Source organism: Sturnus vulgaris, chromosome W (assembly GCF_052056855.1).
Source record: "Sturnus vulgaris isolate bStuVul1 chromosome W, bStuVul1.hap1, whole genome shotgun sequence".
Taxonomy (NCBI): Eukaryota; Metazoa; Chordata; class Aves; order Passeriformes; family Sturnidae; genus Sturnus; species Sturnus vulgaris.
The window spans coordinates 62988297-63004318 of NC_142282.1; the positions used below are offsets into that span (position 1 = coordinate 62988297).

At 45.2% G+C, this 16022-nt stretch overlaps 2 long non-coding RNA genes across 2 annotated transcripts in view; one reads left to right on the forward strand and one right to left on the reverse strand.

Moving 5' to 3' along the window:
• The first annotated feature begins 1590 nt into the window (after window positions 1-1590).
• The window catches only part of LOC148220269 (uncharacterized), a 33481-nt gene continuing 19049 nt past the window's right edge, over window positions 1591-16022 (forward strand). The window contains exon 1 of the long non-coding RNA XR_015799138.1: window positions 1591-1686. This is a non-coding gene — a long non-coding RNA (uncharacterized LOC148220269). The remainder of the gene's footprint in view (window positions 1687-16022) is intronic.
• LOC148220270 (uncharacterized) overlaps window positions 3091-16022 on the reverse strand; it is a 42360-nt gene continuing 29428 nt past the window's right edge. Inside the window, exon 2 of the long non-coding RNA XR_015799136.1 lies at window positions 3091-3249. This is a non-coding gene — a long non-coding RNA (uncharacterized LOC148220270). The remainder of the gene's footprint in view (window positions 3250-16022) is intronic.

Here is a 16022-nt window from a genome sequence, read left to right on the forward strand (position 1 = left end):
AGCCACCGGAAATAAAAGAGAGCTTTTTCCCCGGTTACCTCCTTCAGAATGTGTGTTCATGGAGTGAACTAACTTTCTTCAATTGGTTCCTCAGGCTGTCAGTAACTAAATCAACCTTCAATTGGTCCTATCAACTCACAGAGGAAGTTCTCATAGAGAAAACCTCTCTCTGAGTCTGTCTTCCTCAGGTGAAACCAGCACATTCCACCTCTCGCAACATGAATACGCATTTCAAAATTATTATCAAAATTACATTCAACTTACTACATTAAACAGGGGAAAAAAGGAAATTTAACATTAACCACCACCCCTAGGTACTTCATCATGATCATAATATAAACTTTTTACCCTTATTTTTACTTCATTATCTAATACATGCTTTGCCCTTACTCCTTTTAATTGATCCCATTTCACAACTGTATTAATTGCCTGCATTTTCCACCAAAAAATGTCTTGGTTTAATCTGAATTTCAAATTAAAACCAGCACAGGAGGTCACCACTGGAAATGCACCAGAGACTCCTTCTGTGATGCCCTTTGCAACTGCTTGGGTAAATGTGTTTTCAGTGGACAAGTGGCGTGTACAGCTTTCCACCATCTGTTCAATGGTGGGTTCAGTGTCTAGTGGCAAAGCCCGCAGAATACTTTTACATTGTTCATTAGCATTACTCATAGCAAGTTTACCCAAAAGTTCTTTTCGTGCCTCTGTACTCTCCATCTGTTTTTCCAGGGCATCCTTTAGTTTGTCCACAAATTTAATAAAACTCTCATCTACCCTTTGTTTGATATTAGAGAAGTGCAATGTGGGGATGGAGTCATCTGGTGTAAGGAGTAATGATGTCTGCTGCATTAGATATGTCCTGCAGTGTCTCCTCAGGTAAAGTGTTAGCTTGTTCAGGGGGTTTTTGAAGATCACCCTCTCCGGCTAATTGCTCGACAGTAAAATTTTGCCGATTTGCATATTTGAAATAGTTATCAAATAACGTTTTTAACTGTTTTTTCCAATGCCTTTCCTATAGCATATATTCAGCAGGGGTGAGGAGAAAATGAGTAATATTTTTGACGTCATGTGGAACTAAGGTATGTGCAGAAAAAATAGCTTCTAAGAAATTTCTAAAAATATGTGCTGTCTGGCCATGCTGTTTCACGACCTTACGTAATTCTATTAATTCTTTATTAGTGGCTGCTTCCCACACTGTTTTGTTTGTGGTCCCCCCACTCCTTCCTTTTTTATAGATTACAGGGAAGGCTGAAATCCTTTGGGCTAATTCACATTCCCCTGCTTGGGTGGCTTTGAATTCTGGTTATTGCCCGGGGATCAACCTCATCTGAATCAGAAGTAGACGTGCTGCTACTGCTGTCCTCAGAGGAGGAGTCCGAGTGTACAAGCCATACACAGCTGTTCTTTGAACGCGCGGAGGGGGCTTGGGAGGAGGCAGCGGCAGGCTGAGAGAGTTGTGGGGGGTCACAAGGCAGAACCTGGCCGCAGGGAGGCAGCTGCGGGACAGTGATATCAGCGCTGCCGGCTGTGCAGCTGGTGTGAGCTCAGGGACCGCTGTGGGGGGGCTCGAGGCAACCGGTCGGCTGCGCACCGATGGCCGCGAACATCGGCGTATCCGGGAAAAGCGGGGGGAAGCAGACTACGGAAGTAGGAGCCACGGCGGGAACCAGGAAAGCTGCAGCAGAGGTGAACGGCAAGGAGGCGAGGGTGCGGGGGGACCGGTGTGGTGGCGGAGTGGAGAAAAACCAGAGCGGAGGGGGCTGCGGCAGAGGGAGCCGCGAGCAGCAGCACAGCGGGGTTAGGGTAACGGGGAGGGAACCTGATAAGAGCCGGCGCTAGACCCGACGCCGGTACGGGGAGGGATCAGCGGTGTATTGCGCAAGCGTGACAGGGGAATTCGGTGAGAGCGACGCAGGCTCCGCGTTGCCTGCGGAAGAGAGGGGGGCGGAGTGGAGGGCTAGCCCCGCGTTTCCCGTGCAAGGGAGAGTGCGTGCTAGAGGCGATGCGGACGGCATGGGACCGGCCTTTAGGGGAGGAGGCAGGGTAGGCGATTCGGTAATATGATCTAGGGAGGGGTAGAGGCGGGGTTTTGAAAGCTGAAAAACTAGTTTTTCTGGGTTTGGGAAAGACACTGCGTTTATCTACATTTGCATTTGAACAGAGGGGAGGTGGAAGAGATAAGGGAGTGGGCGGGGGGGGGGGATGGCGAGGGCTTTTTAGATTCAGAGTTTCTTTCTACCGCTCTTATAATAGCTTGGAAAATAGGAATCAAAGATGTGACAGAACAATCTCCCTTAGTTTGGCATTCATATATTTTTGTCCCTACTGAGTCCCAGAAGGAGTCAAGCGTGACAGCATGACTATCAAAATTAGAAAATTGAGCAGAAATCGATTTTATACAATTTTTCAAATTGGTTTCTGATAGATTGCCTTTAGAGAAAGAAAAGCTGTTAGCAGATAAGATTTGTAGAATTTGGGAATATAGATCTCTCTCAGTATGGGATAACTGAGGTTTTCCGAGTTTGGAGCCCATACTGAGTCTCATTCCCAGTCCAGCAGAAAAAAGAAAAAGAAAGAAAAAAAAAACAAAAACCGAAAAGACCCAAAGTAAAAAAGCGTGCTAAGAGAGGCTGATATAATTCTTCAGCCTATGTGGGTCAAAGACTGCTGGCTGGTGGTCGGCCATTGTGATTCTCAGGAATCAGGTCCTAGAGGGTGTCGGACAACCTTGGAGGGGGTAGCTCTGCTATAACGAAGAATCTACCTGGCGAGGTGGTGACGAAACGAACGCGGTAACAGTTCCAAGGAACTCTGCTCACTGTTGGGCTGGCAAGGATCCAGACTCGATGTTCGGGGCGCCACCTGTAGCGGCCGGTGCCTGGGGTCTATCAGACCCTGGCTGCCACAGACGTTCCTGGATAGGGGGTCCCGCAAGGAACAGCCTTTCCTGGAGTCTTAGGCAGTCTCAGCCACAAGGTACCAATATGTGAGCAAGGCCTGGGTTTCAGGCAATCAGCTCTTATAGTGATTTCAGCTCAGCTCACAAGGTACCTCAGCCGACGCAGGGATCAGAGATCGAGAAGCACTGTGTGGGGTTCTACAGAGTTCTTTATTGTCTTCTTCTGCAGAGGTATGCTGGTTATTCATTGAAGGCACCTGGGAGGAGGGCACACTCAGAAGTTTTTCTCCATGAGAACTTCCTCTGTGAGTTGATGGGACCAATTGGAGGCTGGTTCGGTTGTTGACAGCCTGAGAAACCAATTGGAAAAGTTAGTTCGCTCCATGAATGCACATTTTGAAGCAGGTTAACCCCGTAAAAGCTCCCTTTCATTTCTGGCCTCTCACAAGGTAACACCGACCTGGCCCGGGCCTCCACCCATGCGGCCCAGGCCAGGCAGCGGTGGGCTTGGGAGGCCGCTGGGCCCCGCTTTTCAACCAGGGGCCCCAATGACCAGGGGAAGGAGAAGCCCGTTGCTAATGTGAAAAACGCTTCACTGTCCTGGTAAAATTTAAAAGGTTTAATAAAAAGACAATAGGAGACAAACATAAAGGAAAGAGTTAAAACGGCCGGGTGCTTGGCATGCTGCCAAGAGCACACGGGCTGCTTCGGAAACGCCGCTTTAAATACGTTTTACAATACATTAACTTGTTGCATATTCATAGTTCTTCATGCACAGTCAAACTTTTTCTGGGAACCGTTTAGCATGGCTACTCCTTGAGTCCGCCTTTTTAGAGCATGCGTGTTCCTTGGCTTGTGGTTTTAATCCTCTTCTTATCACTTTTTAATTTGGGTGGTGGTCCCGGCCTTTTGTAGCCGCTGAGTGTTGATAATTGTCGTGTCAGTTGCAGGGTTCCGATCACATGTTCACGGGCTGTTATCTTAACTAAGCGGGTAGTTTAAGCATACTATCTAAAAAAACCTTATGTCTAACTTTTGCTATTAGAAAAGAAGAAAAGAAAAAAACTATATTCGTACAGAAAAGCTATTTCAACATTATACATATAGCATTTATCCTAATATTTGCAAAAAGCCAACAACATGTCATGTACTTATAACACTAAGATCCTAACCCTCCCCCCCCCTCCCCCGACGTGGCTGCGGCTCGGCGGGGCCCTGCCCCTACCACCGGCTCGGAGCAGCTGTGGGGTGGCCGCCCACACGGCCTGGGGGGGAGGCAGCTGGGCCCCGTTTTGGCGGAGTCCCCCACGCCCTGCTTGCTGAGCCAGGTAAAAGAGGACCCCCGGCCTGCGGCTGGAGCTGGATGTGGTCGGTGCCGGAGGGCAGCCGTGAAACCAAAGGCTTGTCACAGGTTTTTTCCCCTGGCTGGACTTTGCAGTTTCTGTCCTGCCCCCCCCCCCCCCCCCCCCCCCCCCCCCCCGAGCGGCCTGAGATCCTAACACAGCTCCAGCATGGCCTGGCCCAGCCTCTGCAACTTCTGTGTGAAATTTTAACCCTTCTAATGCTCACATAAGACTTGCAGACCTTCAATCCTCTCCTCCCTTGAGTGGAAAGGGAAAAAACAGAGAGGATATACTAAAGTCATTAAAGCAAGAGCTAAGTTTTTTGATGGAAGGAGAATGAGGAACACCATGAAGGTTGGCTGAAAAATCCTTTTGAGAGGAATGTTGAATTTGTCTTTACAAATGAGTTGTGGATCAGCCTATAGATAAGGCTAGCACTGAGAGATAAAAGAAACAATGGGATGGATTCCACTGATTGATGAATGGAAAGAGATAGTTGCCTTTACAAACAAACTGTAGGGCTGCTGATAAATGAAATTGGATATCGAAAGATGAAAGAAGCAACGGGGGGGAAACTATGAATTCTGTAAGAATTAAAAATTAAAAGGGAGGGTTATACATTAGAGGGGAATTTCAGGTATCAGGCGTTCCGGGAAGTCTGTGCCTCTCAAGTACCTCAGCCAATGGGGAAAGAGAGAGGGAAATGCGGCCGGGAAAATAGGATAAAAAGGAGGCTGCGTCCTCCGAAAATTTGAGAGATCCCAGGGGAATGTCCCATGGCCTCTCCCTTTATTCGAATAACGCAAAAAAGACTCCTCTGTCTCCTTTTTGGACATAAACCTCTGGTGTTTGTGGATTAATTTTCCTGACACTTTTGTAAGCTATAGGGGTGGACTGTACTACACTAAAATTTTCTATAAACCGTGGAATAGACATGGAGGGGGTTTGAAGTGTTTGGAAGATTGTTTTCTCCGAGGGAAAAAGGGGATCTCTGTTCCTAAGAATGAAGTATGAACAGAGAAAAGAGAGATGAAGAGAACTATTGCTTTTGAACAGCTCATCCTTAAAAGTAATAGCCCATGAGTTTAACATGGCCCACAAGCACAGCTCTGGGAAGGCTGTGAAGTTGGGAGGAGTTTCACAATTGCAGATTCCTGGGCAGCTGCTATTCGTGAAAAGTGAAGTCATGAGAGAACAGTGTTTTTTCTCTTGGGAAGAAAATCTCTACAGCCAAACAAGAGGAAACTCCTCTCCCTGAAGTGAACTGAAACAGATTATTTAAGTTGGGAACTGACTGAAGTGTCTCTGTATGTTGTTTCTAAGAAGGTGTGGGAGAGGGGAGGAGGGAGTGGTCTGAAGATCTTATTCCGAATTTATTATTTTCTTTGTTGTTAATAAAGTTTTTTATACCCTTTTAAGTTTTAGGCCTGCCTTGCTTTTGCTCCTAATTCTATCTCACAACACAAAATGAGTATACTGAAATTAGCAAACCTGAAGTATAACATTTATTGGTGCATTGGCCGGGAAATCAAACTAAACCAAGACAGAAGGGTTCCAGTGACAGCGGCAGTCCACTGAACTGGGTGAAAGCATGTGTTTTTATAGGGAAAGTGTGGTTTGACAGAGTGACCAATGGTTTGGGGTTAAGGAAATATGACCAATGGTTTTACAAGGAGATAAAGCGAGGGGCTGAAGTGGGGAAAGGGTTTCTTAGCCTAGTCACCATGACTAAGCATTTCTTATCTAGAGGACAGCTCTCAAAGGAGGCCTTGTGAGGGGCCCTGCTCCCTCCACAGGTAGGAAGGAGGATCCTGGTAATTATAGGCCAGTTACTCTGATCTCGGTGCCCGGTAAGGTTATGGAACAGTTTATACTGAATGTCATCATGCAGCACTTAAAGGATGACCAGGGTATCAGATCCAGCCAGTATGGGTTTAGGAGGGGTAGGTCGTGTTTGACCAACCTGGTCTCCTTTTATGACCAGGTGACCTGCCTGGTGGATGCAGGAAAGGATGTGGATGTTGTCTATTTGGACTTCAGCAAGGCCTTTGACACTGTCTCCCACAGCATGCTCCTGGAAAAGTTGGCACCTCACAGCTTGGACAGGAGCACTCTTTGCTGGGTTAAGTACTGGCTGGATGGCAGGGACCAGAGAGTGGTAGTGAACGGTGCTGCATCAAATTAGCAGCCAGTTACTAGTGGTGTTCCTCGGGGGGGGGGGTGCTTGGACCAGTTCTGTTCAATATTTTTATTAACAACATGGATGAGGGTATTGAGTCTTTGATTGGTAAATTTGCAGATGACACTAAGCTGGAAGCTTGTGTCAATCTCTTGGAAGGTAGGAGAGGTCTGCAGAGAGACTTGGAATGGTTGGATGGATGGGCAGAGTCCAATAAGATGAAATTTAATAAGTCCAAGTGCTGAGTCCTGCATTTTGGCCACAATAACCCCCTGCAATGCTATAGGCTGGGGATGGTGTGGCTGGACAGTGCCCAGACAGAAAGGGACCTGGGGGTGCTGGTCGGCAGCCAACTGAATATGAGCCAGCAGTGTGCCTTGGTGGCCAAGAAGGCCAACAGCATCCTGGCCTGTATCAGGAATAGTGTGGCCATCAGGAGCAGGGAGGTCATTCTTCCCCTGTAATTGGCACTGGTGAGGCCGCACCTTGAATACTGTGTCCAGTTCTGTGCCTCACAGCTTAGGAAGGACGTTTAGATGCTTGAGTGCATCCAGAGGAAGGCAACGAGGCTGCTGAGGGGCTTGGAACACAATCCCTTTGAGGAACAAATGAGGGAGCTGGGGTTTTTTAGCCTGGAGAAAAGAAGACTCAGAGGTGACTTTAGCACTCTCTACAACTACCTGAAAGGTGGTTATAGTCAGATGGGGGTTGATCTCTTTCTCCAGGCAGCAACTGACAGAACAAGAGGACACAGTCTTAAATTGCACCAAGGGAAATATAGGTTGGATATTAGGGAAAGGTTTTTTATGGAAAGAGTGATAAAGTACAGGAATTGTCTGCCCAGGGAGGTGGTAGAGTCACCATCCCTGGATGCATTTAAAAAAAGATTCGATGTGGCACTGAGTGCCATGGTTTAGTTGAGGTGTTAGTGATGCCTTAGGTTTTAGCTTTTATATTTTTGAGATTCTGAGAGGAATGTTGAATTTGTCTTTACAAATGAGCTGTGGATCTGCTTGTAGATAAGGCTAGCCCTGAGAGATAAAAGAAACAATGGGATGGATTCCACTGATTGATGAATGGAAAAAGATATTTGACTTTACAAATAAACTGTAAGGCTGCTGATAAATGAAATTGGATATCGAAAGATGAAAGAAGCAACGGGGGGAAAACTATGAATTCTATAAGAATTAAAAATTAAAAGGGAGGGTTATACATTAGAGGGGAATTTCAGGTATCAGGTGTTCCGGGAAGTCTGTGCCTCTCAAGTACCTCAGCCAATGGGGAAAGAGAGAGGGAAATGCAGCCGGGAAAATAGGATAAAAAGGAGGCTGCGTCCTCCAAAAATTTGAGAGATCCCAGGGGAATGTCCCATGGCCTCTCCCTTTATTCGAATAACGCAAAAAAGACTCCTCTGTCTCCTTTTTGGACATAAACCTCTGGTGTTTGTGGATTAATTTTCCTGACAATTCTCTGCTGCTTGGTGTGTAACTCTGAAACTTCATATTATGTGTTAGTAAGTTAAGAGCTTTAAACTAAGAATGCTTTAACAATGTAGAGGTGTGTCTTAGGGTGACTGTATGATGCCTGTATCCCCAAATCTTCTGTTCGGTTGGTGTTGAATATTGAATTCTGCAGCTTTAAGACTGGTTCCAGGAGTGAAGGGGGGGAAAGAAGAAGTGCAGAGTTAGTTATCAGAGACTGCACTGGCTTCCCCGCATTCCTGCTCACAGACTGTGTTGTCTGCAGTGGACAGCAGCAGAGAGCTCTCCTTTGGTTTAGGTTGGTTTTTCTGGCTAGCTGAGGCAGAGAAGCTCCCTGGACTGTGTTTTTTTTTTTTTTTTTCCTTTTTCTTGGAACTGTTTGAACCTGCTCTGGTGTGAAAACCCAGAAGAGCCCCAGGAGCTCACACCTGTGGCCCACCAGGCCTGGCCCACAGCATTTCCCAGTGCCGGAGGGACTGAGAACAGACTGAGTGAGCCGGGCAACCCATGGAAAGAACTCTTTTAAATGTCATCTCTTCGGAGCAGTGAAAGGTTTTGCTGTTTAGTATTATTAATTTTTGTTCTGGGAAGTGTTTCGCCTGTTAAATAAACAGTTTTTCTTTTTCCACTTCTCTCCGAAGAAATATTTTTTCCCCGAACCAATTAGGGGAGGGACTGCTTAAATCTGTTTCATAGAAGGACCCCATTCAGAGGTTTCCTCCCAAATTTGCCCTAAACCAGGACAAATAGTTATTGGCGCCCAGCACATGGCGAGAAAATGGAAAAAAACCCCCATGTTCTGATTGCATTTTGGTTGTACATACTCTGTACTGGGGTAAAGCAGTCAGTAACCATGTTGTTTAAATTCATAATGTCTGTCGGGGTAAAGGCCTTCATGTGTCTCGGGTCCCTAGGCTTTTTTGAGGTTTTAATACCTTTCTGGTCTCTGGGCTTATTTTCTTATCCGGAGATAGCTCCAGTAGTGTCCCTAACATGCAGTTTTTTCAGTAGAGGAGCACGAATTAGAATAGCTATTGTGCTGGGCTCGGTAATAATGATTTATAGAAAGTTTATAAAGCTACTGGAGTTTGTTCCAGGTATTTATGGTTTATGGTTTCTTTGTCCTACCCTGCATCCCAGTTCCAATAGCATGTTTTGTGGATTCATTAGTAATTGCACCCAGTTTGTTAGAAAAGGAGCAGGGGATGAGGCTTTTTAGCCTTTCCTTGCCTTCTTCTCCTTTGAATCTATTAAGTCATTTTTTAAGAATATTCAGTTTCCCCTGAATGTCAAAGATACCACCTTCCTGGTATTTAATCTGGTAAGATTCCTCTATGCAATATACAGCCTCTCTAGAATGAGGGCTGAAATGTCCAGAGGAGCTGATAGGACTCCTGACCGAGGAGTAGGCCCAGGCGTGGAAAATTCTAAGTAGTGTGGGAAATGGGAGAGAATGGGCAGAACCCTGAAGGAATTTTCTAATCCCCCAGCTTGGGAATTTTCACATGAACAAATTCAGAACCCAGACAAGGTGGGAAAATATCTGGAAGAAAAGTGCCATGATTATTCTAATGAGAAAAAACTCATTGCAATAAGCTGGGCCCTAGCATATGCTTATCGCACACTGCTAAATACTGTAGGGCAGCAGATAGAGGCCAGGGGGCAGGGAGATAAATCAGCCAATACCCCAGTTACTCAGGTGATGCCTTGAGGAGCTGGAACAGAGGCTACACACAGAGTTAAGGAGAATAAAATGGGTATTTATTGTAAGGCCTACAAAAGCCACACCCTAGCAATACAAGTGCCACAGTCCTGGCCCCTGCCTGGATGGCTCCAAGATGGAAGGAAAGGAGGGGGTTGGTCACAAAATCTTACACTTTTATAGGTTCGGGTTAATTTGCATGAACCCACCCTCCACCTTTCCACCTAGTTTGTGCTTAGGGCCTGAAGTTTGGAGAAACTGTCCTTGAGTTCTTAACTAGAATAGGACTGTTTTGTCTTCATCACCCTAGCACATCAGAAAAGCACATCCAAGGAGAACAGGAAAACTTAAAACAAAAGGCATCACAGGCTGTAGCTAAACCAAACAGTCAGCCTAAGCCACTGGCAGTTGCTGCAGGAAGGAAGCACACCAGAAAAACTGATCGGCCAGTGGATGATGATGATGAAGGGGAAGGATCCTCAAGGCAGGCTTCCGATACAAAATCAGAAGTCAGAGCAACTGACACAGGATCAGAAGCCAATATTGAGTCCCTATCTCTGAAAAACCTTCGTGACCTGAGAAAAGATTACACCCGACGATCTGATGAATCTATAATTGGTTGGCTGGTCTGTCTTTGGGATGCTGCAGGCCAGGCTACAATTCTGGATGGTACTGAAGCGAGACATTTGGGATTCGTGTCACATGATCCTGTTATTGACCTAGGAATGATGAGGGGGGCTAACACTCAGAGTCTCTGGGCACGGGTCCTGAGAAGTGTAGCACAAAGATACCTGGGTGAAGATGATCTCTATATGCAGCAAACCCAATGGAAGACCATAGAACAAGGGATTCAATGTTTGAGAGAAATGGCAGTGACTGAGATTATTTTTTCAAATGACCTAACAACTAAGAATCCAGACTTGGTACCATGTACATCTGTGATGTGGCAAAAACTTGTACAACTTGGGCCACAAGAATATGCTTCTGCTTTAGCAATAATAAAGTGAGATGACAGGGAGGAGACCGTGCTTGATATAACAAAGAAGCTCTGAGCGTATGCAGATGCCGTGCATGGCCCAACACATGCTAGAATTGCAGCTGTGGAAACACATCTGCAGAAATTAAAAGATAAAATAGAAAAGAACCACAAGAAACTGAGGGAAGAGATGAAAGAGGGCTTTCTCCAAATCTCGTCTGTACAAATCAAAAGTTCTGGCCCCAAACGTAAACATTCCCCAGATGGGAAGAGAAGACCCTTCTCACGAGCTGAGCTGTGGTCTTTCCTGCGTGATTCTAAAAAAAAACATTAAAAAGTGGGATGAAAAATCTACTGTTGCTCTAGTAAAACAGGTGCTTGAATTGCAGAACAGTGAAATGCAGAGAAGTTCTACTAGAAAGAAAGCAGCTCCAGTAGCCCATAGACAAATTGCCAAGTATGATAATAATGATGACATGTCCGATCCCCTTGAAGAAACCTCCAAGACATATGCCCAGGGAAAGAAAAATAATGAGGCTTAGAGGGACCCTGCCTCTAGCCAGGTAGAGGTTGGGGAAAAACATGTTTTTTGGACTGTGTGGATTCGTTGGCCTGGCACATCTAAACCACAAAAATATGAGGCCTTGGTCAACACTGGTTCGCAGTGCACACTAATTCCATCAAGACGTGGGGACAGAATCTGTTTCTATTGGTGGCGTGACAAGGGGATCACGGGACTTTACTTTGGTGGAAGCTGAGGTGAGCCTGACTGGAAATAAGTGGAAGAAACATCTTATTGTAACTGGCCCAGAGGCCCCATGCATTTTGGGCATAGACTTCCTCTGAAATGGGTATTTCAGAGATCCAAAAGGACTCAGGTAGGCTTTTGAAATAGCTGCTGTAGAGACACAAAGCATTAAACAATTAAACACCTTGTCTGGACTGTCAAAAAACCCATCTGCAGTGAGACTCCTAAAGGTGGAAGAGCAACACATACCAATTGCCATCTCGACGGTGCACCATCAGCAGTACCGGACGAATCAAAATGCCATGATCCCCATCCACAAGATAATCCGTGAGCTAGAGAGCCAAGGGATGGTCAGCAAAACCCACTTGCCCTTCAACAGCCCCATCTGGCCTGTGTGCAATTCTGACGGAGAATAAAGATTGACTGTAGACTATTGTGCATTAAATAAAGTGACTCCACTGCTGAACGCTGCCGTGCCAAACATGCTGGAACTCCAGTACGAGCTGGAGTCCAAGGCAGGAAAGTGATATGCCACTATTGACATTGCCAATGCATTTTTCTCTAGTCCTCTGGCAGCAGAGTGCAGGCCTCAGTTTGCTTTCACCTGGGGGAACGTGCAGTACACCTGGAACTGACTGCCCCAGGCGTAAAAACACAGCCCCACCATCTGCCATAGACTGATCCAAACTGCACTAGAAAAACGTGAACTCCAAAACATTTTCAGTACATCAATGATATCATTGTGTGGGGGAACACGGCAGCAGAAGTATTTGAGAAAAAAGAGAAAATCATCCACATTCTCCTGAAAGCTGGTTTTGCCATCAAGAAAAGCAAAGAACCTGCTCAAGAAATCCAGTTCCTGAGAGTAAAGTGGCAAAATGGACAGCATCAAATTCCCACTGAGGTCATCAACAAGATAACCGCAATGTCTCCACCAGGAAGAAAGAAACACAAGCTTTCTTAAGTGCCATAAGTTTTTAAAGAATGCACATTCTTAAGTATAGTCTGATTGTGAGCCCTCTTTACTTAATCACCGATAAGAAGAACGATTTCCACTGAGGCCCTGAGCAGCAGCAAGCCTTCACCCAGATCAAGCAGGAGATTGCTCATGCAGTAGCCCTTGGCCCAGTCAAGACGGGACCAGAAGTAAAAAATGTACTGTACTCTACCACTAGAAACCATGGTTTGTCCTGGAGCCTTTAGCAAAAGGTGCCTAGTAAAACTTGAGGCCAGCCATTAAAATTCTGAAGTCAAAGTTACAGAGGGTCCAAAGCCAACTACACTCCCACAGAAAAGAAAATCTTAGCCACCTATGAAGGAGTTCAAGCCCCCTCAGAAGTGATTAACAGGGAAACACAACTCCTCTTGGCACCCCGCCTACCAGCACTGAAGTAAATGTTCAAAACAAAAATTCCTTCTACCCACCACGTCACCAATGCCACATAGAGCAAGTGAATTGCCCTCATCACACAGTGCACCCATATTAGAAAATTAAATCGCCCTGGGATTTTGGAAATAATTACAAACTGGCCCGAAAGTAAAAACTTTGGTCTCACTGACGAAGAAAAACAAAAACAAGTAACAAGTGCTAAAAAAGCCCCACCATACAACCAACTACCAGCAAATGAAACACGCTATGCTCTTTTCACTGATGGTTCCTGACGCATCATAAAAATGAACCAGAAATTAAAAGCAGTCGTATGGAGCCCCACAAGACAAGTTGCACAAGCTACCAAAGGAAAATATGAATCAAGCCAACTTGCTGAACTCAAAACCGTTCAGCTAGCACTAGACATTGCTGAAAAAAAAAAAAAGTGGCCAAAACTCTACCTCTACACCGATTCATAAATAATAACCAATGCTCCGTAGGGTTGGCTGGAAAGGTGGAAAAAGGCTAGCTAGCAATGTAGAGAAAAAACAATCTGAGCTGCTGACAAGTGAAGACATTGCCACTCTAGTAAAAAAGCTACCTGTAAGAGTCTGTCATGTAAATGCCCATGTCCCCAAAAGTAGAGCTAATGAAAAGCACCAAAACAATAAACAAGTAAATTAGGCTGCACAGATAAAAGTGTCAAAGATAAACTTAGATTAGCAACACAAGAAAAAGTTGTTCCTAGCCCGATGGGCCCATGATGCCTCAGGTCATCAGGGCAGAAATGCCACCTATAAGTAGGCATGAGACCAAAGGATAGATCTAACCATAAACAATATTTCTCAAGTTATCCATAACTGTAAAACATATACTGCCATCAAGCAAGCCAAGCGGGTCAAGCCCCTCTGGTATAGAGGGCATTAGTCCAAATATAAGTATAGAAAAGCTTGGCAGATTAACTACATCATTCTGCCTCATACATGCCAAGGAACCATGGTAAAAGCCACCACTGAATAGTTAGAAATCTACCCTGTACCTCATGCCACTGCCTGGAGCACCATCTTAGCCCTTGAAAAGCAAGTAGAAGCATGGTACTCCTGAAAAAATTAAGTCAAACAACGGAACTAATTTCAAAAATGAACACCTGGGCTAGGGAACATGGCATTGAGTGGGTGTACTATATCCCCTACCATGCACCAGCTGCAGGCAAAGTGGAAAAGTACAATAAACTGTTAAAAACCACCTTGAAAGCATTAGGTAGGGTGTCTTGGGGTGACTGTATAATGCCTATATCCCCAAATCGTCTGTTCTGTTGGTGTTGAATATTAAATTCTGCAACTTTTAGGGGATCTCTTAAAAATTAAAAGCAGCATTTAACAAAAGCCACCTGGTTAGTTACCACCTGAGACTCCACTAACCAAACAAGCCCTGCCCAGTCTGAATCCTTACATAGAGTAGACAAAAATAAAGTCCCAGTGGTGCATGCCAGAAGTTTGTTAGAAAAAACAGTTTAAATCAATTCTGCCTCAAATATTCTGCCTCAAATACAGACAAACCCATTAATGGGATTGTCTTTGCTCAGAAACCAGGTTACACATGGTAAATAATGCAAAAAAATAAGACAACACAATGTGCACCTCAAGAAGATCTAATTATTAAATGAGAACCATATGTAAATATTACTATATCACTGTCATTATCTTTCTATAGCTGTATCTTGTATATATATATAATGTATGATGTATGTGTTTATAAAATTAGAATATGTGTTAGATATAATAGTAAACTGATGATATGGGGATAAGAAGTAGAATGTCTTAGAGTAACTGTATAATGCCTGTATCCCCAAATAGTCTGTTCACTTGGTGTTGAATATTAAATTCTGCAGCTTTAAGACTAGTTCCAGGAGTAAAGGGGGGAAAAGAAGAAGTGCAAAGTTTTTAATCAAAAACTGCACTGGCTCCCCCACATTCCTGCTCACAAACTGTGTTGTCTGCAGTGGACAACAGCAGAAAGCTCTCCTTTGGTTTTAGTTAGTTTTTCTGGCTAGCTGAGGCAGAGAAACTCCCTGGACTGTGGGTTTTTTTCCTTTTTCTTGGAACTGTTTGAACTTGCTCTGGACTGAAAACCCAGAAAAGCACCGGAAACTCACACCTGTAGCCCACCAGGCCTGGCCTGGGCCGCAACATTTCCCAGCGCCGGAGACACTGAGAACAAACTAAATAAGCAGAGCAACCCACAGAAAAAACTCTTCTAAATCTGTCATCTCTTCGGAGCAGTGAAAACTTTTACTGTTTATTATTGTTCATTTTTGTGCTAGGAAGTCTTTTGCCTGTTAAATAAACAGTTTTTCTTTTTCCACTTCTCTCCGAAAAAATATTTTTTCCCTGAAACAATTAGCAAAAAGACTGCTTAAATCTGTTTCATAAAAGGACCCCATTCAAAAGTTTCCTCCCAAATTTGCCCTAAACCAGGACAAGGTGTCATGCACGGAATGGGAGCTACAGACAAAGTTTATAAGAGAAGACCTCCTGTTGAGTCACGAGGTGCAGAAAGGATCTCCTTGCTTTCTAAACTCCTTCTCAGAGAGGAGTCTGGGTGCAGCTGGATCGAATCTGTCCACATTTGCAGACAACACTAAGTTGGGTTAGAGTGTTGATCTGCTGGAAGGTAGGAAGGCTCTGCAGAGGGACCTGGACAGGCTGGATTGATGGGCCAAGACCAAAAATATGAGGTTCAACAAGTCCAAGTGTTGGGTCCTATACTTTGGCCACAACAACCCCCCTGCAGTGCTACAGACTAGGGACAGAGTGGCTGGAAAGCCATTCAGCAGAAAAGGACCTGGTGGTACTGGTCAACAGCCATCTGAATGTGAGCCAGAGTGTGTCCAGGTGGGCAAGAAGGCAAATGGCACCTGGTCTATATCAACAATAGTGTGGACAGCAGGACCAGTTCAGTGATCATTCCCCTGTATCCAGCACTGGTGATGCTGCACTTTGAATACTGTGTTCAGTTGTGGGCCCCTCAATTCAGAAAGGGCATTGAGGTGCTGGAGTGAGTCCAAAGGACAACGAAGCTGGTGAAGGGTCTGGAACACAAGTCCTGTGAGGAGCAGCTGAGGGAGCTGGGGTTGTTTAGCCTGGAGAAGAGGAGGCTCAGGGGTGACCTTATCACTCTCTACAACTCTCTGAAAGGAGGTTGTAGCCAGGTGGGGCTTGGTCTGTTCTCCCAAGCAACCAGTGACAGAACGAGAGGACACAGTCTTAAGATGTGCCAAGGGAAATATAGGTTGGATATTAAGGAAAAGTTTTTTATGGAAAGA